Source organism: Danio aesculapii, chromosome 6 (assembly GCF_903798145.1).
Source record: "Danio aesculapii chromosome 6, fDanAes4.1, whole genome shotgun sequence".
Classification (NCBI taxonomy): Eukaryota; Metazoa; Chordata; class Actinopteri; order Cypriniformes; family Danionidae; genus Danio; species Danio aesculapii.
This window is the reverse complement of record NC_079440.1, coordinates 4,685,036-4,712,535: the sequence shown is the minus strand read 5'-3', so window position 1 is coordinate 4,712,535 and position 27,500 is coordinate 4,685,036. Positions and strand designations below refer to the sequence as shown.

At 37.5% G+C, this 27,500-nt stretch overlaps 1 protein-coding gene across 5 annotated transcripts in view; it reads right to left on the bottom strand.

The window, feature by feature from the left end:
* Positions 1-27,500, bottom strand: part of ptprfa (protein tyrosine phosphatase receptor type Fa) — a 444,470-nt gene that overhangs the window by 316,934 nt on the left and 100,036 nt on the right. The window lies entirely within an intron of this gene.

The window sequence follows — 27,500 nt, the reverse complement described above, 5'->3', positions numbered from 1 at the left end:
CTCCATAAAGCTGTCAGAGCTCTAAATGCACTGGATTTAGAGCTGATCTACAGCCTGATACACAATAATGAGTTAATGATTAGCCATGGGTGACCCAGTGCTTCAGTGAGCCTCTTAAAAAAAAGAAGAAGTGTCCCAGACGCCTGAATGTGATGAACTGCACGTCCCGCTACAACTGAACCTGCGATTCTGCCAATTACATAAATTACGATCAATGCTTATCCCGTGAATCTTATTCCAGCACTGCTGATGTTTTCTGCTTTACTGATCATGAGACTAACACAAGACAAATATGACTTTATATTGTCAGCTGTGGTGCTTGTTTACACTGAAACAGACCACAGTTAAAACGATCTGGTTAAAGGGATCACCTAAAAACGTCGAATCTGTCAACAGTGATACTAGTGTTGTCAAAAAGATCGATAAATACTGACATTTTTAAAACAATATAATCTTACTTTTGGTAAGTATTGATACTGGCTTTACTCTCTCGTGCTGTCTCTTCTCACCAGCAGGGAGCAAAATATCTATTTCGCTATTTACTTATATTACAATATAACCGATTAGCATGTACAACAGAATAAAATCAGCACGCTCTTGGCGTCACTCAGTGCTTGAAAATCAGATTAAGTGAGAATGCAAAACATTTCATAGTTCTTTATTTTTTTCTGTTTACTTCATTTGTATGTTGTGTGATTTGTTTCTCGCGGTATTGAAAATGTTATAGAATTTCGATATTTTTCAAGGTATCGTATCGAAGTTGGGAATTTCAGTATCATGACAGCACTCATTGATACCAACACTCATTCCAAGCTTATATGGCCTTGTTTTTAGTCCTAAAATATGCAATTGTGAGGGAGAATGGTATCGAATATTGATATTTTTTAAGGTATCGTATAGAAGTTGGGAATTTCAGTATCGTGACAGAACCAACTGATACCAACACTCATTTCAGGTTAATACAGCTTTGCTTCTTAGTACTAAAATATGCAATTGTCAGGGAGAATGGTATCGAATATCAAGTATCGATTTTTTTTCAAGGTATAGTATCGAAGTTGAAATTCCAGTATCAAGACAACACTATATGACACCAACACTCATTCCAAACTTATATGGCTCTTTCTTAATCCTAAAATATGCAATCGTGAGGGAGAATGGTATCGAATATCGATATTTTTCAAAGTATCGTATCAAAGTTGGGAATTCTAGTATCGTGACAGCACAAATTATTACCAACACTGATTCCAAGCTTATATGGCTTTGTTTCTCGGTACTAAAATATGCAATAGTTAGAGAGAATGGTATTGAATATCGATATTTTTCAAAGTATCGTATCAAAGTTGGGAATTCTAGTATCGTGACAGCACAAATTGATACCAACACTCATTCCAGGCCTATATGGCTTTGTTTCTTAGTACTAAATCATGCAATCGTGAGGGAGAATGGTTTTGAATAGCGATATTTTTCAAGGTATCGTATCGAAGTTGAAATTCCAGTATTGTGACAACACTAATTAATACCAACACTCCTTCCAAGATTATATGGCTTTGTTTCTTAGCACTAAAATATTACTGTTCCTATTTACTGTGACCTTTTATGTGAAGCTGCTTTGACACAATCTACATTGTATAAGCGCTATACAAATAAAGGTGAATTGAATTGAATTAAAATATGCAATCGTGAGGGACAATAGTATCGAATATTGATATTTGTCAAGCTATCGTATCGAAGTTGGGAATTCCAGTATCGTGACAGTACTAATTGATACCAACACTCATTCCAGACTTATATGGCTTTGTTTTTTAGTTGATACGAAAACTTCGTAAATGAAAAATATCGAAAAAATACGAAAAATATCGATATTTGATATCATTTTAGATACCATGAGGAACAAATTCTACAACATACAAATGAAGTAAACAACACTTAAACTGTTATTGATAAGATTAAACAGTGTCTGTAACCTCAGGCATGTTGATTGTGTATCATGTTATATGGAAACCCAATACAATTACAGGAATCTTTACTTAGAGAAAGAATCAATGTCACAGAGTCAATCACACAGTTTTCCACCATGCAGCGTTTATAGCGAGTTGCTCCTAAAGTAGCTGGGTTCACGACTGGCGCTCTACTGCTGCTCATCGATTGTTGTGTTTTGATTAATCTGGGTTTCAGAGAAGTCTCATAAATGCAGCGCATGTGATTAAAACGCTGAGGGCCAGAGAAAGAGAGAGTACCGTCAACCAATTAAATGATAGCGTCTGCCACCAATCAATATCCTGACACTAACGTTTGGGAACAGGCGGTTTGCGCTTGAGAAGCTGCGACAGTGACATCCATTATGACCTTTTGAGCGAGCGGTGGCATGCCTTCAGAGGATTTAGTCCTCCCTGTGCCTAAAAGACGTGGCCTGTTGGGTTAATGTTCGGCCTCAGGACACTACAGTAATTAACCTCTCCAGGTATCTGACCTGGGCTGTTTGCTCACCTGTCTGACCCTGAATGTTTTACCTTGTGTCCAGGGAGGGTTTGTTGTCATGACCTGCCCAGTCTTTCGCCGTTCTCCGCATGCTGAGATCTGATTCATTAGATGTACAGGATATCCATCACATGCACACACACACACTGACACGCCTCCTGGGGAATAAACACACCACCTGCTTCTAGTTATAATGCACGAGCACACAAGTGTGCCGCATCTATCAGCATTAGAGCTGGAAGTGTGCTATAACAGGAGCGAGAGGTGATGGCTGACGGTTTGTCCATGATGCTGTCTTGTGCTCAGTTAAAATTAGGGCTCTGCAATATATTGTTTAAGCATCAATCTGCGCATCTGCAATAAGCCACACTGAAGCATCTACAATGCTTAGTCAGAATTATAGTCAGCTTCACAGTTCTGAACATGTCTGAAGATCTTGTCCTTTCGGTCATGACCCAAAGCTCATGACTATAGATGAGAGCAGGAACGTAGATTTTCCGGTGGAGCACCAAGGCCTTAGACTTCGAGCTGCTGATTCTCATCCCAGGCGCATCACACTCAAACCGCCACAATAGGGGTTTTTTACAATGTAAACTGAATTAAACCGTGGCTAAAAAAACGTGATACAAATCAAACCGACAATTTTGTGAGCCATCCGACCCCTAGTTTTTGTGCATTTAACAATAATTAATTGTATTTCTTTATACCTTGAGGACTATGCAGTGTTATTTTACATTTGGATATACAATTTGTTTACCTGAGAACTATTAGGTTCCTCAGAACCACTGTTTATTTTATTTGTTTCTTTGCTCTACTGCATTTGTCTTTGCTTTTGATTTATTATATTTTACGCAGATGTCCTACAAAATCCTCCAAATTGATCTAAAATGATCAATTCTTTCAAAATAGAGCTATTTAAGTCTATAAATATCACAATATTTTTTACAGAAAAACAAAATATGGCAATATCAGATTTTGCACCTGTATTTCCTCTTATGCATGAGTGTGCTTACGGAGAGAAAGTGTTTCTGTCTGCCAGCTGGGTTGTAATAGTACAGCAGTTTCGAGGGAGGAAAAGGGGAGCAGCTTTACGAGTCCCTCGAGCACATAAATCTGTCTATTATAACAATGTGGTCAGTGGCCATAGCAAGTCCCTCCACTGAGAGACAGGCACCCAGGAGAGAGCTCTCAGCTTTAATAGAGGAGACAGCAGGGGGGAGACCTTTTGTCTTTTTCCAAAACTACCAAAACCTTGAAAAGCATCACAGGTCCAACATACAAGCTGCTTCAAATTATAAAAAGCTAAATGAAGATTTTGGACACATTCCAGAAACACTTTGCATGTATTCTTCACAAAAATACATTGGGGAGAAGAGGAAATGACATAGAAATTCTGCAAACAGTCAAATGCAAGTCAATTACTAATTACTTGCATTTGCTTGATCAATTTATGGACTTACATTATTGATTTGCAATTAGACAATCTTTGATATATCTATATAAGTGGTAGGAAAATGTCACTTAATATAAATTATTTTTTATATATATTTTTTTTTGCAAAAAAAATTTGTATACATTTTTCAGTAATATAGACAATACATTTAGTAGGAATAAATAATTACTGTATATTCATTAAAATAAGAGTGTGCTATATTTATATATATATATATATATATATATATATATATATATATATATATATATTCATTTTCTTTTCGGCTTAGTCCCTATATTATTCTGGGGTCGTCACAGCGGAATGAACCGCTAACTATCCAGCATATGTTTTGCACAGCGGCAACCCATCACTGGGGAAATTTAGCTTACCCAATTATCCATATATCTATATCTATCTATCTATCTATCTATCTATCTATCTATCTATCTATCTATCTATCTATCTATCTATCTATCTATCTATCTATCTATCTATCTATATATATATATATATATATATATATATATATATGTATGTATGTATGTATGTATGTATGTATGTATGTATGTATGTATCTATCTATCTATCTATCTATCTATCTATCTATCTATCTATCTATCTATCTATCTATCTATCTATCTATCTATCTATCTCATGCGATATTCTACAATAACAACACTCAAGAAACCCCTCTCCTCCCCTTCTTCCACCTTTATCCAGAATGGGCGGCACGGTGGCCCAGTGACTAGCACTGTTGCCTCACAGCAAGAATACCAATGGCGTTGGGTCTTCACTGGGCCATCTGGTATTTCTGTGCGGAGTTCGCATGTTCTCCCCGTGTCCGCGTGGGTTTCCCCCGGGTTCCCCGGTTTCCTCCCACCATCCAAATGTGCTCTATATTATAGATAAAACAAGTTATATCTTTTTTCTAATGTCTTACTCTCAGGGAGTTCGCCTTGGCCTCAGCAGCGGGGGAGTTTGAGATCGACCTGAGCTCAATCTCCCCTCGCCCTGTGAACGGAGGGAGCCCTGGGCTCGAGGATCCCTTGAGCTCAGGGCTCTCTCCCGGGACAGCACGCCAAACAAGCTTTATATGCATTGTGAGCTAAGTGTGAACTATTGAATTTTCCAATATCACTGTTTTTAATCAACGGAAGCCTTGCCAGACATAAGAGACTTCTTTCAAAAGCATAACAAGAAATCCCTCAGTGTTTGTGCTGTTTATTGTGCATGGAGCTGCTCAGCTTTGCTGAATCACAGTCACCGCAAATCACCAATTCACTCAAATGAATTGAATTGCGACTGGTTTGTCTCTACAAACCACGTTTAGTCTGAACATTTAAAGGCATCTGTGTATAGACAGCAAACTCGCAAATCGCTTGGTTTTGTAAAACAGCTTGTCGTATTTCTCTTCTCATAGCATTTCAAATAAGCAGCTACTCCACTCTCCACATCATGGCGGCTCACAGTTATCTCTCCTCAAAGCACTTAGGCTTTGAATTTGAATTAATTACCAGGACGAATCTCTCTCTCTCTCTCTATCGTTCGCATTCCTCACATTAACATCTCACTATTGACAAGAGCGTTTATGTGAGCATGTGTGCTCTGATGAGAGTGTCACAGTAATCAAGATCTATAGCATCACTCTCTCACCCTCATGCGTGCGTCGCTGTGGGAAAATCAAACAAAATACATAATTCAAGACTGACGTGCGAAGTGCTGCTGATGCACATTGTGTCTGCACTAGAGGGAGTTTTGTTAGCGAGCTCTGTGTTGTGTGATGTTGAGGGTCTGTCACTGAGAGATATACTGGCAGCTCTCACTTTTTTCCGCGAGTGGAAGGAATGCTAAATAACTCGAGAACGAGAGAGAGATACTAAAAAGTTAGTCAATTAAAGAAGCGCTCAGGGATGTGGTTAACATGCCTCAGTGAGTTATCACTGTACTAAATGAGAGGACGCCTTATCATACGAGAGGAGAAGAGAAAGGGAGAAAGAGCGAAGGGGGAAATGTTTAATTCTGAAAAAACGGTTCATTAGTAATCCGATTGAATGATAACGTGTTCCTCAGACTTGGCAGCCGGAACTTATTGCGTGTTTCTTGGAAGAGAGAGAAGTTAGAGGAACTGTTAAAAACAATGTCATACAAGCAAGGTCATGAATAAAACTCACATTTTGTGCTTGCCTGTGCAAAACGCTCCACACACTGACGGAACTGTTGAATAACAAAGGCTTTCTTTCATTTCACTGATGATGAGAGGAAGAAAATGCGCACCGCTAGACTAATTAAAAGATTTTAGGTACAACACAGCTGATGAAACCATGATAGACAAAATAACACTGAAAGAAAAGAAAGAACAGGGGTGGCATGGTGGCTCAGTGGTTAGCACTGTCCCCTCACAGCAAGAAGGCTGCTGGTTTGAGTCCCAGCTAGGCTAGTTGGCATTTCTGTGAGGAGTTTGCATGTTCTCCCCATGTTGGCGTGGGTTTTCTCAGAGTGCTCCGGTTTCTCCCACAGTCCAAACACATGTGCTATAGGGGGAATTGAATAAACTACATAGGCCGTAGTGTATGACTGTGTGTGTGTGTGTATGAGAGTGTATGGGTGTTTTCCAGTACTGGGTCGCGGCTGGAAGGACATCAGCTGCATAAAACATTTGCTGGAATAGTTGGTGGTTCATTCCGCTGCGGCGACCCCTGGTAAATAAAAGACTAAGCCAAAGGAACATTAATGAATGAAGAAATGATTATATGGTTTCAAGGCTCTGCATTCAACAAATGTGATTACAATGGAATTAGTTTCTTAACCCCCCCGGTCCCACTGCACCCAACCCGTTCTGAACTGAGACTGAACCGGTGACCTTGCTCATGGGAGTCAGGTGCTCTAAAAAAGAAAGCTGAAGACCATGGTCTCTACACTCTCAGAAATAAAGGTACGCAAGCTGTCACTGGGGTGGTACCTTTTCAAAAGGTGCACATTTGTACTTGAAGGGTCCATATTGGTACCTTAAAAGTATATATCTGTACCTACACATTTTAAGAGGAACACTTTTGTACTTTTTAGGTGCTATTATGTACCCTTGAGCAGGGCCGGATTAACATAAGGGCTAGTGGGGCTGAAGTCCCAGGGTCCACAGAAGAAGGGGGCCCTTGATTGGCTGAAGAATTAATTTGCGCTATGATGCAGGAAACACCTTTTTGCGTTATGCTGTTTCTCGTCATTGTCGATAACGAGAAGTTCCGTTCCGTTCGCTGCTGTTCAAAAACAGTGATGCCGGTTCTAGGAGTGCTCTGAACTTGGGCTCGGAGTGGCTGTAGCCCAACCAGAATATGGAATAGCCCTGTTTTAGTCACCCATAAGGGTGATCAGATGTCCCAATTTTCCCAGGACAGTCCCTTTATTCCAGCACTACCACGAGAACCGTTCAGTCAAAGGTAGGTAACAAAAAATAAAATTCAAACAGTCTTCATCATTGATTAACTTGTACATGTGGTAACAGAAGCTGGGATAGGCGGAATCATGCTGAATAGACTCATAACCATAGCGCAGTTTCAGCCGTGGGGCTATTACAGCTGGACTCAGAAGTCCGCACACTCCTTTCATCACACAATATAACCGAGACAGTCTGCAAACAAATCGAATAGCCTATACAAGTAGTTATCAAAATGCCCATCTTTGCGGAGAATGTATTTCAAGTAAATACACTCGGTTATGCTTTACAGTAAGTCTAACTAAACCTGTTAGAAAGCAAACTGTTTTATGAATGTTTATTTTGCCCCTTTTATGAAAACGACAGTAATAACATGGAGCAATGAAATAATTGTGCTGGCTTTCATCAGACAATATATCTGAGGCAAAAATAAATAAATAAATAAAATAAAAGCATGTTGCAAGTGCACATGCAAGATCGGATTTGGATCTGTACCAGCTGGCCGATACCCAATCCAGCAAAAATGTGCTGTATCAAACCAATATCCGATCCAAGTATCAGGATCGTAGCATCCCTAAAAAACTACACAATAGTTAATGCAATAATAATAGTGTGAATTGAACATTAAAAATAAAGTGCGACAGAATTAAAATGTTTTGCCTGAATGATCCCTTTAGTAAATAAGTGTCTTAAATACAAGGTACTTGCAAGAAGAGAGGAGGACAGCAGTGTTTGAGGAGAGCACAAATCTTTTAACGTCTCCTCCTCGCCTGTTGCTTGTCTTTGGCAGGCTCAGTTGGTCCATTCAGAGAGTGGATTATCTTAAAGAGGAGAAGGGGGAGATCGATAGGATGTTGAAGAGTAAAAGCACCGCTCTGATGAGCCTCTCAACATGCCTGACGAGGATGTGGGAATGCAGCTCTAACCGTAGCGTAACGTAAGGAGAAAAAGAAATGGGTCATTCAGGAGATAAATGACATCGGTCTGTGGGCGGCAGCATCATGGATGCGGAAATAAATGTAAGAGTTGAGCTCATATAGAGAACGGCATGTGGGAAAAAGTGTTTGCCAAAAAAAACAACTGAGGTTTTAGCAACAGTAATTGATTGAAAAAAAATTGGATGTACAGCTGAAGTCAGCTTCAGTTAGCCCCCCTGTTTATTTTTTTCCCCCAATTTCTGTTTAATGGAGAGAAGATTTTTTTCAACACATTTCTAAACATAATAGTTTTAATAACTCATTTCTAATAACTGGTTTATTTTATCTTTGCCATGATGACAGTAAATAATATTTGACTAGATATTTTTCAAGACACTTCTATACAGCTTAAAGTGACATTTAAAGGCTTAACTAGGTTAATTAGGTTAACTAGGCAGGTTAGGGTAATTAGGCAAGTTATTGTATAACGATGGTTTGTTCTGTAGACTATCGGAAAAAATATAGCTTAAAGGGGCTGATAATTTTGACCTTAAAATGATTTTTAAACTATTAAAACTGCTTTAATTCTAACCAAAATAAAACAAATAAGACTTTCTCCAGAAGAAAAAATATTATCAGACATACTGTGAAAATTTCCTTGCTCTGTAAAACATTATTTTAGAAAGGCTGCTAACACACAGGTGAGCACTTCCATTAAAAATCAGACTGTGGAAAGTGTGCAATCATACAAATATCTTGGCACAATTATTGATTCTAAACTTTCCTTTGATGAGAATTGTGCAGCAGTCTGTAAAAAGGGGCACCAGCGATTATTTTGTTTGAGAAAGCTAAATCATTTCCACATTGACAAACACATGATGATTTTATTTTATCATGCTTTTCTTGAATCCATTCTATCCTTTGCTTTGGTGTCATGGTTTGGGAATCTCTCTGTCAAGAATAAAAACTCACTAAATCAAATAGTTAAGTGGTCCAGTAAGCTGACTGGGGTGTCACTAGCTAATCTAGAGGCTGTGTACACCGAGCAGCTGAAGAGAATCACAAATTCAATTTGAAGTGACACTGCTCATCCCCTACACTCAGAGTTTCAGCTCCTTCCTTCTGGTCGCAGGTTTCTAGTATTAAGCTGTAGAACGAAACGATACAAAAATAGTTTCATACCAGCAGCCATTAGATATTTAAATAAGGCATAGACTAAAGCAGAGGTATTTCGGTGACCTGTATATTTTAGATCGTTTTAAACATTTATTTGGGGGGGGGACACGTGAAGTGATTATTCATTTATACTTTATAAGTGTTTTTATGTTTTATGCCCTAATGTTCATTTGTTGTTGTTACTGTGTGAGTTCCTTTGTGTGGCACTGTTGTGAGATGGGGGGCAAATAATTCTGACTTCAACTGTACACATTTTTTTAAGGTAAGTGGTTGCAAACAAATGCTATGGGCCGAATTTAAACAAATTAAGTTGAACATTACTAAATTTAATTTGATTAAATTCAACCCATAAAAATGACTCATGTAAATGTGTTCAAGTGAATTATATTAATCCATAAATACATCATAAAGGTTTTATCTGCTTCATTTAAATCAGAAGTTTCTCCCCACCCCCTTTTTCAAAAAAAGAAATAGGCATGAATAAGTCAAGCAATCTAAATAAAACAAGAATAGATAGCAGCTCAAATCACGAGTTTAATGAAAAATATGAAAAGTATTTTATGTATGAACTGAGATACTAACAAAATGTAACTTCCGAAACGCAGAAATTTGTGCACTTTTCAGAAGTGAAACATGTAAAAATGAAGTCTCATTTGGTAGCACTGGTCAATGGATTAAAGTTAAAACAATAATAAAATGTTTATTATTAAATATACAATTAAATGTATAAATAAATATAAAATATATTCTATATCATCAATCAATATTTATTGTAATGTGTTAATTTTAGCAAATTAAAGTTTGCATCAGATAATGTTTGATCTTCATTAATAAATGCTGATATTAACTGTAATGAAGTGAGTCTGGCAATGGAGATAAGGATGTGCATGCAGTTTATTTCAAAGGATAGTCAAGCAGGCAAGGGTCAAACAGGTGCAAACTGGAGCATGAGGCTAATCCAAAGAGCGTAGTCAAAAACAGGTGAATGGTCAGGACAGGTAACATAAACTGTAAACAAGACAAGGATCAAAACGCAGCAGGACAAAATGCTTTGTAATGCTTCACTGGAAAACAAGACTCAGCAAAGTGTGTGTATATATATATATATATATATGGGGTGAATATACATCCAGGTAATCACTTTATTATGAGCTTCCAGCAGTTTGTGAGTAATCAAGCATGATGTGGAACTGGTGTGTGTGAGGTGCATGATGGGATGTGTAGTTCAGGTGATAGTGAATGTTCTCCAGGCATCTCTTAGGGCTAAATCGATGGCAATCGTGACATTAATAATGACTAATATAATAAAGGAATCCTTATTGTAAAGGGTAAATGAAAATTAAGCAGTAACAGGTTACTTAGCGAAACACATAATTTAGCACAAACACATTTATTGTTAATCAGTGTATTCTACCAGAATCTATCAGAATGCTCTTGCATTAGAAAACATGTAAGCATCACATGAGCAGTTAATCAATGCCATTGAACAGATAAACACTGATCTTCTTTCCAGTCTTGACAGAATCAGCCCTTCAAGTGTGCTTTCAGACTGACAGTATTGATCACTAACTGTATCGCTCATTCTATTGTGTATTCTGACATCCACTTCCTGATCGATAACATTGAAAGATTTGAAAAATCCCAGTGTCTGGAATCGAATTAAACATGGCGAAAATATCAAATCCCCCATTGCTTATCTGACACCTGAGATGCATCAGACACGAAGAGTCAAAACAGACGTGTCGTGTATGGCTATGATTTGAATAAGCCGACCTTTTACAGGGACACATGTTCATTATTTCCAAGTGATATGCTTCTGTCTGAGTTTCTCTCACTTTTCCATTTCAAAAGCAAGGAAAGAGGATTAGGCATAAATAAAAGCTGTGTTATCCGTCACAGCATCAGCAGAACTAATTGAAGGATTCAGGTGTAAAGCGAAACTATTCACAACACCTACGCCGCAAATATTTTATGAATTTGATTTACAAGATTGTCATCCTGTTCTCTCCCCTAAACATAAAAATAAATGTATTTTTATAGTTATTTAATTACATTTATTTAATAGGTCAGCACGGTGGCGCAGTGGGTAGCACAATCGCTTCAGAGCAAGAAGGTTGCTGTTTCGAGCCACAGTTGGGTCAGTTGGCATTTCAGTGTGGAGTATGCATGTTCTCCTCATGTTGGCGTGGGTTTCCTCCGGGTGCTCCGGTTTCCCCAAAGTCCAAAGACATGCGGTGAATGGATGTTTTCCAGTGATGGGATGGGGCTGGAAGGGTATAAATTGGCGGTTCATTTCTCTGTGGCGACCCCTGATTTATAAAAGGACTAAGCCGAAATGAAAATGAATGAATGAATGAATTTATTTAATACGCGTGGTTTATTTATAAACTAATTTCGAGAGGATCACATGCTTATGATCAACACGGCTGGCTCCTCATTAGCTCCGTAATGTGACCCATTAGATGGTTACGGAAGCATTATAAATAACCAGAGTTTTTCACTCCAGTTATCTTCGTCTTGAAGCTCCCCCAACCCCCCCCCCCCACCACCCCTTCCACCGCTACTCCGTCCCCCTTTTTCCGATAGGGAGACACGATGGCCCAGTGGCTAGAACTGTTGCCTCACAGCAAGAACACCGCTGGTCCAACCTCCTTTCAGGCTGGTTGGTGTTTCTGTGCGGAGTTTACATGTTCTCCCCGTGTTCGAGTGGGTTTCCCCCGGGTCCCCCGGTTTCCTCCCACCGTCCAAAAACATAAACTATAGCCAATCGACTAAACCAAATTATCACCGAAAACAACACTAGTTTACACTTCTCACCCGGCGACAAGCAGGGGAGTTCTCGAGACCTACCTGAGCTCTAACTCCGCTCTCGCCCTTCTAGCGGGAGGGAGCCCCGGGCTCGAGGATATTACGAGCTCAGGGCTCTCTCCCGGGACAGCATGCCAAATACGCTTTATTGATTATCAGCTAAGTGTGAACTCTTGAAACAATATTTATTGTGTAAAAAACTATCCTTTTATCTGTTTGTCCTCTAAACAGTGCAGTAAAAGTATTATTTTAATCTACCAGAACACATTTCTACTTTTAATATTAATATTAGCCAATACCGATTAAAGACAAAAAATCTGTCATCATTTACTCACCATTTCCATATTTACTTTCATGAGTTTACGTTAAACACGAAAGAGGATAGTTTAAAAATGTTGGAAACCTGTAACCACTTACTTCCATAGTGTTTGTTTACAAGGGTTTGAAACTACCTAAGGGTGAGTACAAAAGTCTTGTCTTCAATCCCAGTTGTAAGAGCAACAGATGATAACTTGACTTCTAGTTAATTATTTGGAAAAGTGGCAGAAGGTCGATTTTTCAGATGAATCATCTGTTGAACTGCATCACAATCATCAGAAACACAGCAGAAGACCTACTGGAACCCACATGGACACAAGATTCTCACAGATATCAGTCAAGTTTGGTGAAGGAAAAATCATGGTTTGGGGTTATATTCAGTATGGGGGTGTGTGAGAGATCTGCAGAGTGGATGGCAACATCAACAACCTCAGGTATCAAGACATTTGTGCTGCCCATTACATTACAAACCACAGGCGAGGGCAAATTCTTCAGTAGGATAGCGCTCCTTCTCATACTTCAGCCTCCACATCAAAGTTCCTGAAAGCCAAGGAGGTCAAGGTGCTCCAGGATTGGCCAGCCCAGTCACCAGACATGAACATTATTGAGCATGTCTGGGGTAATATAAAGGAGAAAGCATTGAAGATGAATCTAAAGTATCTTGATGAACTCTGGGAGTCCTGCAAGAACGCTTTCTTTGTCATTCCAGATGACTTTATTAATCAGTGATTTGAGTCATTGCAGAGATGTATGGATGCAGTCCTCCAAGCTCATGATGGAGTCAGACACAATATTCATTTTGTTTCCACTGCAGCATGACCACATATTCTATACTGGACATTATTTCTGTTAAGTGACAAGACTTTTGTCTAAGCAAAGTCAGACCTTACTGTCCTAATTAAATCATTAAAAATCAAGGCATGATCATATTTTACTGTGGTAAAATAAGCGTAATCTAGAGGCCTTTGCCTTTCATATAAGCCACTTCTCATATCAAATGATCAACTAGAAGTCAAGTTATTATTTGTTGTTCCTAAAACTTGGATAGAGGACAAGACTTTTGTCTATTAGTGCACTGTATTTTACATTTTTGCTGACAGAAATGTTGCTTAAAGCTATATACAACTTAGACATAGACAAAGTAAAATGGATTAATTCAAAGCAGCAGGCTATATAGCGCAGCTCAAACTGTGCGCAATAATAAATAAGAATATAAAAATAAATTGTAAGTAAAAACATCACATTGGCATCATATAACAGTTTCATGTGATTTCCACACAGTTGTGTCTTCATTAAACGCCGGAGGGAAGCAGTCACAGATGTCGTTCTCCAGCTCCGTATGTTGATGAAAAAGCAGTGGACCGACTGTCCCAGCATGTGGCTCACTGGAGAGAGACTACATTTAATCTCAATCCACCGCTGTGCATCTACATATATATATATATATATATATACCTCCAAATATATACATATATATTTGGTGTGTGTGTATGTGGAGAAAAAGCAGGGGTCCACCAGTGGCTAGGAAGACATCTAATGATGGAAAGGAAAAAGGACTTATCTGAAAGCTGATTTGCATGTTCCGGTGGTCAGCCAGTGGCGGATGAGTCAGAATATGAATATGTATAAGATTCATATTATTTCCTCAAGTGCTTTTGACGGGTACCGACAAGCCTGTAAATGTAGAACATGACCACCTAATAAATGACACGGCGCTCCGTATTTCACGCAAACAATCCTGGAGGTGGAAAACAAGCCATGGATCATTCCGAGACCGCTTTCTGCGACAACAGCTGAGCCCTAAAATCGTTGGCAAATGCATTAAATCCAGCGCTAATTCCCAGGGTGTGTCAAAAAAGGCCATGTAACACAAAGAAGCCGTGACATGGATATGAATAACACCCTCCACGTGGAGAAAAGAGCTTTCAGGAGTAGCAGGACACCTGTTGTAAAACCAAAGCACCTTACCCCCATTATACTGTACGTTTCATTGTACAAAGTTTTAAAGAGTTACTGACTGGGTTTCCCATTGTCTACAAACGGCATTCATGTGCCTTTCTTGTCCTCTAATCCTCGAGTTTTGGGCTTTGTAGTGAACGCAGAACACACAGAGATGGTCTCTAAGCAACGCTACTGTCAGAATCCTTTCCGAAGATACTCAAGGACGAGTGCAGACTTGTGTCAGCGTGCACACACACACACACAAATACACACACTGCAGAAATCAAGAGTCCCTCAGGTTCTCTCGGCACAGACGCCAGACATCTGTGACACAGCATACAATGAAAGTTTTGAAAAGCATAAAACTGCATGGCATTTAGAAATGTTGACAGAGGGTATTTGTGTTGCTTTATATTGCAAAACTGCATCTGCATCTCCACAAGGGATAGAAGCACTTGCAAGACAAGCGTTCAAGTTTTAGGCAAGTTTAGGTTAAACTCTTTAGTTCTGTGGGGATTTAAATGGCACATTGGTGCAACATCGCTGTTGGCACATAACGTTTGACCAGAAGCAAGAAATATACTGTTTAAGACCAATCAGGGTTTCTTATTCTTACAAATCAAGACCAGAAATGCAAATACTATGACTATGTCACCATGTTTTGAATGCTGAGCATTTTATCTTTATGCAAACTTGATTGGAGATTTGCATACCATAAATCTGAGCAGAGTTGCCAACTATTTTCAATGAAAAGGTGCTAAGCTCTGGTTGAAAAGTCGCTAAATGTCATTAGATTATGTCAACTCTACTGATAAAAACAGCTTAAACCACCTAGGCTGGTTGGCTGGCTTTAGCTGGTCAACCAGCCTGGTTTTAGAGCGGTTTTGGCCATTTCCAACCTGGTCTTAGCTGGTCAGGCTGGAAAATGACAAGCTAAAACCAGCTAAAACCAGCTTGACCCGCCTGGTTTAAGCTGGACACGGCTGGTTTTGGTTGGGCGCCCAGCCTGGCTAGGTTGGACAAGGTGGTTTTATCTGGTCATCTCCCAGCCTGACCAGCTAAAACCAGGCTGGAAATGGCTGGAAACCAGCCTGGAAGTGGCCAAACCCCTCTAAAATCAGCGTGGCTGACCAGCTAAAATCAGCCAATCAGCCTAGGCATGTTTAAGCTATTTTTTATCAGTAGGGAAATGTCAATTTGCATGTTACTGACATCATCACGTCCAGATGTTTTAGTTCATTAACAGCCAATGGTGAATAAAGGGGTATTTATATTTTGCACTACGCTTTATATAAGCATGCCAATTTAATTAAATGTACTGCTGTTTGAATTCAGTATATAAGTATAGATGTATAATGAATTTACCTAATCTCCCAGACATTATAAACTCAGACAAGTTTCGAAACTGGGCAGCACGGTGGCGCAGTGGGTAGCATAATCACCTCACAGCAAGATGGTCGCTGGTGTGTATAGATGTTTCCAAGTGATGGGTTGCAGCTTAAAGGGCATCCGCTGCGCAAAACATATGCTGGATAAGTTGGCGGTTCATTCCGCTGTGGCGACACCAGGTTAAAAAAGGGACTAAGGCGAAAAGAAAATGAATGAAGTTTCGAAACTGTGACTAAAATCTCTCTGATTGTAAACAAGAAAAGAATAAACGGCAAAATTAAATTGTTAAATTTAAAACAAAGGAGAAGCAGATCAGTTTGAATGTAACTCTACAAAGAAAATACCTCACATTCGCGGTGCTAAATCATTTGCAATCGGTATGCAGAGGAACGATCTGCTATCTGGCTGTAGGTGTGAGAGAGTCCTGTACAAGGAATGTACTGCCTGTGAGTGCTCTGAAGCGGGGAGCGGCCGATAGCATCACCCGCAGCTTGCTGAAAGGAGTAGGAATGGTACAGTACAGTAGGGCTGTGCGATTTGGGGAAAATATCTAATTGCGATTTTTTTGGACAGATTTTGCGATTGGATTTATGATTTAATTAATTTTTGGGCTGGAATCAATCAGCTACATCTGGCAACACTAGACGCGGTGGAGAAAACTTGTGTGATAAAAACAGTCTGCAGAAACACTTTGATTGACATTCTCCCTTTGTACATGTCATCAGAGGGGGAAAGCCCCGCCCACTAGTGACCATCTCTCCCTCATTAGCATAGGACGTTGTTTTTGAATCTGCCACTTTGCTGACACAGAGAGCTCCGCCCTCTTTTGAAAAGAGCACAATCTCATTAGAATTTAAAGCAACAGTCACCAAAATGCCACAATTAGATAATATCTTATTATTTTTTATTTCATGTCACACTACATGACTAAGCTAAAAATATGAATATAAAAAAATCTGTGATTAAATGCAAAACCCTTTATATGCACCTTAAAGTGGACCTATTATGCGAAAAATTTTCTAAGGGGTTTAAACACCGTTGTCTGTCTGTATTAATGTATTAAATTATTAATGTAATAATTAAATGTATAAAAAAAAATTTATTATCACACGTGATAAAAAAACTGTCAGCAGAAACACTTTGATTGACATTCTCCATTTGTATGCATCATCAGAGGAGGAAAGCCCCACCCACTAGTGACCATCTCTCCCTCATTAGCATATGACATTAGTCTTATTTTTGAATCTGCCACTATACTGACACACATGCATTTGTAGCTCCGCCCTGTTTTAAAAAGAGCACAATCTCATTTGAATATAAAGCGACAGTCACCAAAATGGCTCAATTAGGATCAAAACCTAAAAGCGTCATTTTAAAAGTGTTATAAAACATTATTTCTTTGGTATTTTGAACTGAAGCCTCACTTACACACTCTGGAGACATCATAGACTTATTTTACATTTTGTAAAAAGGGGCATAATAGGCCCCCTTAAAATATGAATATACATTTAACCAAAAATCTTTATGTCAGTATTTATTTACACAATGGTCATATTCCCTAACATAAAAGTTACAAAACAAAAACAGATTCAATTCAACCTTCAAACTGTGCACGTTAAGCAGTTCAAGCTACATTAATTGAACTTGTTTAATGCTCTGGGTTAATCTGAGCGGTTGAGAAATAACGCTACAGAGGTGCTTTGCTCTGTAATTACTACAGATGTATCCTATTTCATAAGGGGGAAAAGTACAGAGCTGCTCACCAATCAAAGTTCCCAGGTCAAAGGAGATCAAAGTTTGCACATTCACACATCTGCTTTTGAAGTTTTCAAAGGAAAGCGAGATGGTTGATTTTTCAAGATTGTATCGCCGCTTTTAAAGCAACAAACTGAAAAATAGCAGCCCGGAATAATGCTGTTAAACGCTTGGCATCTTTCGGCTCGGGACTCCGCGGCAGGCTGTGATAACTGAAATATCAGTTTCTGTGGATGGCACTGTAAATCACAACGGACAGAAATCCAAACGCTAATTAAACCGAGTTTATTTTGAACTCCTCTTCAGAGGTTCATGACGGAGGGACTTTGAATTCGCCATCAAAGAGAGCAATAAACATCGAACGCAGTCTTTATAAGCCAAACAAATTACTGTCGCCACTGCTGACAGTAGTTTCATTCACATCCAAGTGAGATGAAACGTTCAGAGGAAACCCCCTGGACTCTGTATCTGTAATGTGTCCATCCTCCAGTGACATGCAGAGGAGTTTTTTTTCATGAAACAGAACGCCATTCTTCATTTTTAGCAGACATTTTAGCAGAAAGAGTCCCATAGTGCAATCTGAGGTCAAGTGTCTTGAATAATGAAATGCAATTGACTTTTATAGAGCCTACACAACTTTGTTTCAAACCGTTTTATTGTGTTTGTTGAGCTGCTTTAAGGTTGTTTGTAGATTAAAATGCTGTTGGGGTTTATAGGTTAAAGATATCAATCGAAAACAGAAAATTGAAGCATCAGGGGTTCTCTGGATCACCTGATAAAGATGGTTTGCTAGAAAAGAACATGCAACTTTAAGCCCTCAAAAAGCACCAGGGTGCAAAATAAAAGTACTGCTGACTTTGGGTTTTCAAAAGGTCATTTTGATTTCTTCTTTGTAAGCTATACTGTTAAAAGCATAGTCGTCAAACATCCAAAATGATTTATTTGAATGAATCTTTTCTGTCTATCACTGGAGCCCTTTTTTAACTGTGATTGTCCTGTTGAAGACTTTTGGAGAGGGGTACACAATGCTTCAAAGTGAAGTTTTCAAACTAATTTCGAGAGGAGCACGTGATATGATTGACTGCAGCTGGCCACTCATCTACATTCACTAGTTAGCCAATCAGATTAACCCCAACTCACTATAAGTAGCCTAGCTAGAACTACTCTCTTATCTTCGTTTTCCGAAGAAACCCCCCATCCACCCCTTCTCCTCCTTTTTTCTTTTACCACGGGGAGCTCTCGAGAACCACCTGATCTCGTTCTCCCCTCATATGCTCTATGGACCAGGCGGGAGCCCTGGGCTCACCTATCTCTGAGCTCAGGGTTCTCTCCCGGGACAGCATGCCAAACCTGCTAACAGTTGTCAAACAATATCTAAGTGTGAACTCTTGAAACATATTTTAAATGTGTAACTTCCCAAGAAATAAAACCTGATATATTGGATATGAACCTCAAGAATGGGATGCAAATGAATTAATATTTAACAAATATATTGTTGGTAGCAGATAAAAATGTCCTTTGCAGTAAACGCCGCCAACCTGATTTCACCAAGTAGGACATGTTCCTGGTCCCGAGATTCTACCTTATTTTACAATTCTATCCCACCATCATCCCGTAAAGGTATTTTCCCATTTTCTTCCCATATTTTCAATTCAAGGGTGGCAGTAAACATTAAACAGCCAATCCCTATACGTAACACATACCACTGAACCACCAGGGGACGCCCCTTGCTCCTAAACGTGAGTTTGTTCTGTGCTTTCACCTTATTTTGGCATGAAAACACTTTGAATTAAATATAAAAATGGCGGGATTCCCTTCCTTTCCATTACAAGCACCTTCGCCCCTCCTATGAAATCCTCAAAACAGTTCATGTAAGCTGTGTCAGACTGTCAGACGCGCTCCATATTGATAAATAGACGCTGTTTCCCAAACGGATTCTGTACATGCGGTTAGAAGTGAACCAAAAGTGAATACTCTGGGTTTTGGGTGCATGTTTGAACAGACATATATGCATAATAATGTAATCATGTTCTATTAAATGCCCAAATTTTGTCTTAAATGAGCATAAACAGTTAGGAAAGCAAGTGAGTGCTTTTATTATAGATCTGTGCATTTTTAAAGGGACTCCTCTGTTATTTAATGTAATCAAACGAAAAATCTAAATCAGAGATTATACTTATTTTCACATCCAAATGTTGACAGGTATGTCCTGGATTAACATCTATCCTTGAACAACATTCCAATCAGCCAATCAGATTTAAGGCATGTTTACCGTTTATGTTTAGGCTTACGGTTAGGTTTATGCACGTCTACATGATTGTTATCCAGCTTTTATTCTCTTCTGATTTTGGGAATAATGTACAGTTATGGTTGGGTTTAGGGGTAGGGAATAGGTATGGATTACATTTTCCAATAAAAATGATGTTTCAGGATCAACATAGATGTTAATCCAGGATCACATCGTACTTGGCAAAATCATGACATGCCATCAAATGCACTGTCACAAGAGTTCTCTAAACACATAGATGGAAATACAATGGGCAGAAAGTGTCAGGCTGATGTCAATGTCCGTCAGACAGACATTGCATTTTGGTAACTTTCCAACACAACCTAAAAACAACAAAATATCAACGTCCAATGATTTTACAGCCTGACGTTGTATGGACCAATATACATCAGTGTTTCCTCTAGGATTTTTTCCAGCTGTGACGGAAAGTCTTTTACACAGATCTACCAACTACCTATGGCGTTATTTCAATGACAAATGAAGAAATGTCGTGAGCGCAGTATTACAAGTCGAGATCGCATTTATCTAATACGAGAATGCAAATCTCTTTGCTTGCGTGCTGATTTCCTCTGTTCGTGCACAAAACTTCTTGCACGCCCTCAAATATATGCTGCTCAAGCGCCGATTTTTTTGTGCGCTCTCAAATAAACACTGCTGAAGTTGCTAGGAATATTTATGAATGTCTCCAATAGACCTACAGTGCGGCATTAATTCGTCCTTAAGTAAAGTGAATTGGCTATAAGTCATAGATAAAGTCATTGTATGCAGAACCATAGACCTTTATCTATAAATAAAATATAATTATGGAAACTATGTTAATCTTTACTGAAAGCTACGTCGTGTTTGCTGGCCTCACGCATCACGCACCTGTCAGTCAGTCAGTCAGCACCATATAGGGTTAAATAAATAACGCACAGTACTACTGCAATTACAGAAAAGTTTGCGCTCTTATAATTCACTTACCTTTTAATATATTTTGGTGCGATTATAACCCTCTATTAAAAAAACAACAACGACTGGATGTTTTGAATGAGAACCTGTATTGTAGCCGTGGCAGGATAAATTTTGGTGTGGCGCCCCGCCATGGAAGAATGAATGTAGCGGAAACCATGTACATCTATTAGACGTTGGATTTTGGTTGTCATACTTGACGAATAAATGTCAGTATTTGACGTCAATATGACTTTGGTTTAAGATGTTGGCTCGACGTTGGATTTTGGTCAACAATATCAGCCAATCAGAATTAAGGGATACATTTACAGTTGATGTTAAGTTTAGGCTTACGGTTAGGTTTATGCACGTCTACATGATTGTTATCCAGCTATTTTTCTCTTCTGATTTTGGGAATAATGTACAGTTATGGTTGGGTTAAGGGGTAGGGAATAGTTATGGATTACATTTTCAAACAAAATTGATGTTCCAGGATCAACATAGACGTTAATCCAGGATCGTATCGTACTTGGCAAAATCATGACGTGCCATTAAAGAGTGCCGTCACAGGAGTTCTCTAAACACATAGATGGAAATACAATAGACATAATTTGGTAACCAGAAACTAGTATATAATTTATATATGAGGAAAGCTTTGTTTAACCAGAATTTTTGATTTACAGAGGCTTTATTTACATGCTTTTCTGATATATACTATTTTGATAGGTATAGTAAATGCTGACCTATGTATAGTATCTGAGAATAAGAGTCAAAGGAATTGTTTGCCTCTTAAAATTATTAATTTTGCATTTGAAACTAACAACCACACCTATTTTACCCCAATAGCTGACTGGAACTACTACACAACTAGAAATGTGTGTGGGAAATTCTGCCATCATTTACTCACTCTTCACTTTGAGACTAAGCCACAGGAAAATGAATGAATAAATACTATAGAAGTCATGGTAACCAGCATTTTTCAAATTATCTTCTTTTGTGTTCAACAGAAGAAAGAAACTCATAAAGGTTTAAAACCACAAGAGGAAGAATAAATTAAGAGGCAATGTTTTATTTTAGTCAACTATCCCTTTAAGGCAACTTAAGTTCACTTTTTGGGTTAAGAGTGCACCAACAACTTGAACCCAGCCCCCAAATCAACAAAAAGAACTGATCATATCACAACAACAGTCATTAACATCTACAAGCAGTCCAAACAACAAAGATCGGCAGTGCAAACACCACATTAGTCAAAATCCCCCTCTTTAAACACCTGTGCAGCCGACCCGACTGACATGGCCCATGATGAACGTCTCCTCACACACACAGAAACAAGAATAGGCCGTAAAACACACCAGTCATCAGAGACATTCGGACCACTGGAGGTCACAGATTCATTCAAAAGGTCAAGATCTCAAAGTACTGCTTTTATTGTTCCATCTGGGTACTAAACAAAGCCTTCTTAACCCTGCTTTTGTCTTAAAATTCTGTCCACACAGTTTGCACTTTGGGTTTAAAAAAATCCCTAAAAAAATGTCACTAAACCTAAAAAAAGCAGCAATATTTAATTTATTTTTTAAATAATTTATTTAACATTTTTTACATTTTAGAATCAAAAACAACAACTTTAAAGAACAGAGATGGAAAGCAAAAAGGGAAAAAAGAGAATACAAAAAACAAACTGTATAGGTACACACATACATCAAAAACATTATAAGTGTTTAAACAAACAAACAAACAATAAATGAAATAAATAAACAAACAAACAAACAAACAAACAAACAAAGTTCATAACTAAATTTGAGAGAGATGCCTACATGTATACAACAATCCCAATGTTAAAATTCGAAACAATAAATGGTAACAAACTGTTATGAATTATGGGGGGTTGGCAGAGGTGATCAGTCTAGATTCAGCTGGAGAGTTTTAACATAAGAAAGAAAGGGCTTCCAAATTTTAGCTACATTTAATTTCAACCCTAAATGTCTCAATATTTCAATATTTCAATCCTAAAAATCTGTTTTGAATGAGGAAACGACTTCATCTTCATCACAAACTCTGTGAATGTCGTCGGTTGTGTGTGTGTTTGTATGTGCGCGCGTTGGAGTGTACCAGTGTGCATCAGTAGTTTTTCTGGTGTGAAATAAATTTTTGTTTTTGTTTAAGGACAACTTTTGTACATTAAATGTGTAAAGTAGGGCTGGGCGATATTGCAAAAAAAAATAGATCATAATATCATGTTTCATATAATTCGATATTGATAATTACTGAATATTGCTAGCAAAAAATGTAGAAATATTAAGATTTTTTGTTATTTAAGCACTTTATTTTAATTTACCAACATTATTAAGACAAAAAAAGTTATTAAACAAAATATATGATCTCTTTATAATAAAATACACATAAGTAATAACAAAAAACTAAACTAATTAGATTACAAATGAAGTTATGCGTAATAAAATAAAATGACACAGAAAAAAGTATTGAACACATGAAGAAAGGAAGGTGTGAAAAGGCAGTGAAAGCCCAGACAGTAGCTGAAATCTCTCAGTAGTTCTTCAGCAACCCTCGGCCCTTCCTCAGTGTAAATGAATATCAGCTGCTTCAGACCAACATCTACATTAGCAGGAGGATGAACTTGAATCCAGGATGGACATTTTAGCAAGACAATAATTCAAAACACAGCCAAGGAAACTCTCTAATGCTTTTAGAGAAAGAAAATCAAGCTGTGGAATCCAATTCACCTGACTCAAATTCAACAGAAATGCAAAATAAAGCTCAAATTTAGTGGACGAGACCCACAGAACCATCAGGATTTTGACACACTGTTGAAGTCTGTGAAAAACTCACACCTGAGCAATGCATGTGGCTTCATTCTCCATTTGAGAGGCGTCTTAAAGCTGCAGAACCAAACACAGCCTATTATGTAAAGTATTAAATAAGTTTCAGAAGTTTTTACCAAAATCTGGTTAATTTTCATGTTAACAGCTCCTTTAGAAATATTATTCCCAGGAAATAAAAATGTATGTGCCCAATACTTATTTTTCCCCACTGTATGACTAGTTTTAATACATTTTGGGGTCATTTTAGAGTCACCAAACTTCAAGATAACATTGTTTAGGGTTTTTTTTTTTAATGCTGCTAAAATTGTGCCTGAGTCATTTTTGCCCCATAAGTCAACAGGAGGGTCATGTCCCCATGTTATCCTGCTTCTCCCGAATGTCTCTAGAAAACAGCAGCAACATGTTGGTGGTCCATGCAGCAACATGCAGACCACTGAGAAAGAGCAAAAACTGAGGAAGCGAGAATGAAAGAGAGAGAGAGAGAACGGCTGATATGCTGCTGACTGAATGGATGGCATTGCAGCAGGGCAGGACTGTGGGATTAGACGAGACAATGGTATGCTTGAAAGACGTAAGCCTCTCTGTGTGAAATAGAATCACTCCCTGGGGACAAGACTGCCTTCCCTGCCGAACAAAGTGAGACAGACAGCCTAGTTCCCGCTGACTTCTCTCCAGAAAGACACTTTTGATAACGCCATTCAATCACGGCGTAGGAAAAGTTCCCTCTACTCCATCTATACAGCTTGCTTTCATCCTATATATAAGTAAAATTCACTCTAAAGAACGGGGTCTCAAACTACTGGCCCGTGAGATTGTTTCATGCATTAATGGTTTATCCGTTAAACATTTCGGTTTTCACTTTCAGCGTGTTGCTTGTTCTCCTGAAGATAGTTATATGCAGTCTAATAGATATTTACCCGCGTTATTATAGGCCTCACACAAACGAAAGGAACTGTAGCCTAGGCGATAACAACAAACAAGCCTGAGGGTTCGCTTTTGTCAACTAAAAAAAAAAAAAGCCTGGCTGCATGTATGCGCCGGCACCATCTCTGTGTGCCAAATCACTCATTATACCTAATCAAATGAATGGACTGTATAGTGCACTATATAGAGAGCAGAGAACACTTAATGCAGCCTGTGCCTATACTAGACAAGTGTAGTATGGTGTAAGGTGATAAAACTACATCTCTCTCATTGTACTCAACTGAGTGCTCTACACTATATATCTGTTTAGCTATGGCCAATGATGGTGCAGTGCTCAGCATAAGTGAGTACACCCCATTTTGAAAATGAATATTTTATCCATTTCTCAGTGAATATAGACGATGTATTTTGGTGCATTTAAACAAAATAGATTTATTAAACAGATATAATTATGAACATAATCTTTTAGTCACCAAATATATTTAGAAATTGAAAGATAATACAGTTAATTCAACACAATCTCACGGCAATTCGTAACTTTTTGATTTAGTGGCTAATTCGTACGATCTAATTCCTACAATTTAGTACGATTTGCTCATCCGCCAATGACGGTTGGGTTTAGGGGTGGGGTTAGGTGCCACGCCCCTTTTTTAAAATCGTACAATTTCATACGACTGAACTCGAATTCGTACGAATTAGCCACTAAACTGACAAAACGTAAAATACTTACGTTTTCTCGTGAGATCAGGCTGGTTAATTTCAAGCAAAATATTGCAAAATTAAAATGCAACCTACAACATTTTTACAATTTTTTTGCTTCTCTTGATTCTTCCTCTTTTATAAATTCATGTTTAATATTTTTCTATAACATAAATTTAGCTGTACTAGTTTATGGAGCGTTATCGTAAGTTATTTTGTTAGATAAGCTCCAGATTTGGCTTCAGTACTGACTTACTCAAATATTTATGCACAAATATAATAATGTATAGCTTCCTATTAAAAATATGAATTTAAAAGAGAGATTTGTGAGGGGTGTACTCATATATGCTGAGCACTGTCTATGTTCAACAATCTTGTTATTGTAAAGTACTTGAATTCATTGTGACTGTTCAGTTAGCCACTGATTAAAAAAAAAACATAATTTTACTAGTGGAAAATTAAACCACCTTGTTAATAATGAACTTTATATCTCATAAGTTGATTCTATCTTTTACTGTAACCTCTTATTTTAACAGACGGCTCTTACAGTGTTTTCATAGTTAAATTAAAGGACTTTAAGCACTTTCCAGTTGCATTTTTTAAACTGTTCTAGCGTTTTACAATTGTAGTAAATTACATATTTACATGCACATACTTCTCATCAAATAAGATGATATTTGCTATAATATTCTATATCACAGCATATAGTATTCTAAGCAAAATGTTTTAATGTTAATTTAAAGATCCAAAAATAAACAACAATAATAAAACAAATGACAAAAATTGTATTATTATTAACTTTTTCTAAAGTAAATGTTTAAAAATACTGTAATCATTAAATCTATTAATTAATATTTAGATTTAATTAATATTTAGTTAATATTTTAATATATATTTATTTTAAACATTATATATATATATATATAGAGAGAGAGAGAGAGTCCAGATGAAAAAAACCTCTACGTGCCATCCAAAATGTTCCTCTACAATGAGCATTTTTCTCTGCCTCTTATCTTTAATTTCAGTTATTTAATGTTAAAATTGATGAAAATGACCTATTATTTGCTATAAAAGTGAAATTACTGAATCAACACACAGGATGCCTTAGAAAAAAACTAATTTTAGAAGGAAATTTCAGATGGCACTTAGAGGTTTTTGCATCTATATAATAAAATATATTTCCCAGAGCTGGAAGGGCATCCACTGCGTAAAAACGTGCTGGATAATTTGGCGGTTCATTCCGCTGTGGTGACCCCAGATTAATAAAGGGACTAAGCCGAAAAGAAAATGAATGAATGAATAAAATATATTATTTTAATATATAATTAATATTTAGATTTAATATATATATATATATATATATATATATATATATACTATATATATATATATATATATATATATATATATATATATATATATATATATATATATATATTTATTTAGATATTCAGATTTCTTTTCAACTGTCACTTTCTAAAGTAGAGACTTGAAGTAGAGATTACTTTCTTAGTTATTTTGTATTATTATTATTATAAGATTATAAAAATCACTGTATAAATCAAATCAGAATGCAAATATAATGCAAAATACTCTTTTGGACCCCACTGAAGTTAACATGGTCTTACTAGTTAATCACTACAAAACAGCTCACATCCTAGCTGTAAAACGTTTCCAGTAAATACAGAGTGTTATTTCAACAATATCCCCATAATCCACCCTAAATTATACATTCAACCAGGCTAATTAAAAAAAATCTTACATAACACCAAGAGAAGATAAAAAACAGCATCTAAGGTGGATCCTACACTTAAGAAGAAGACTGAGAAAATCAGTGGCCAAAGGACAGCTGTGATTCTGCTAATGGTTTGTGTGTTTGTGTACAACAGCAAAGGAAGAAGAGATGAGAGAGACTGCGCCACTAATAAGACCCTCATTTAAGTGCAAATGATGGAATAATATTATGAGACCTAAAGGTTGAGCCAAGACAATCAAGCACACTGAAAAAAATGCATTGGATTTACTATAATATTTTTAAGGTAAGTGGTTGCAAACAATTATTTTAGGATGAATTTAAACAAACAAATTAAGCTGAACATTATTAAACTGAATCTATTTGTTTAATTCAGCCCGTATAAATTGTTTACAATATTTTTTTTCAGTGTATTACTCA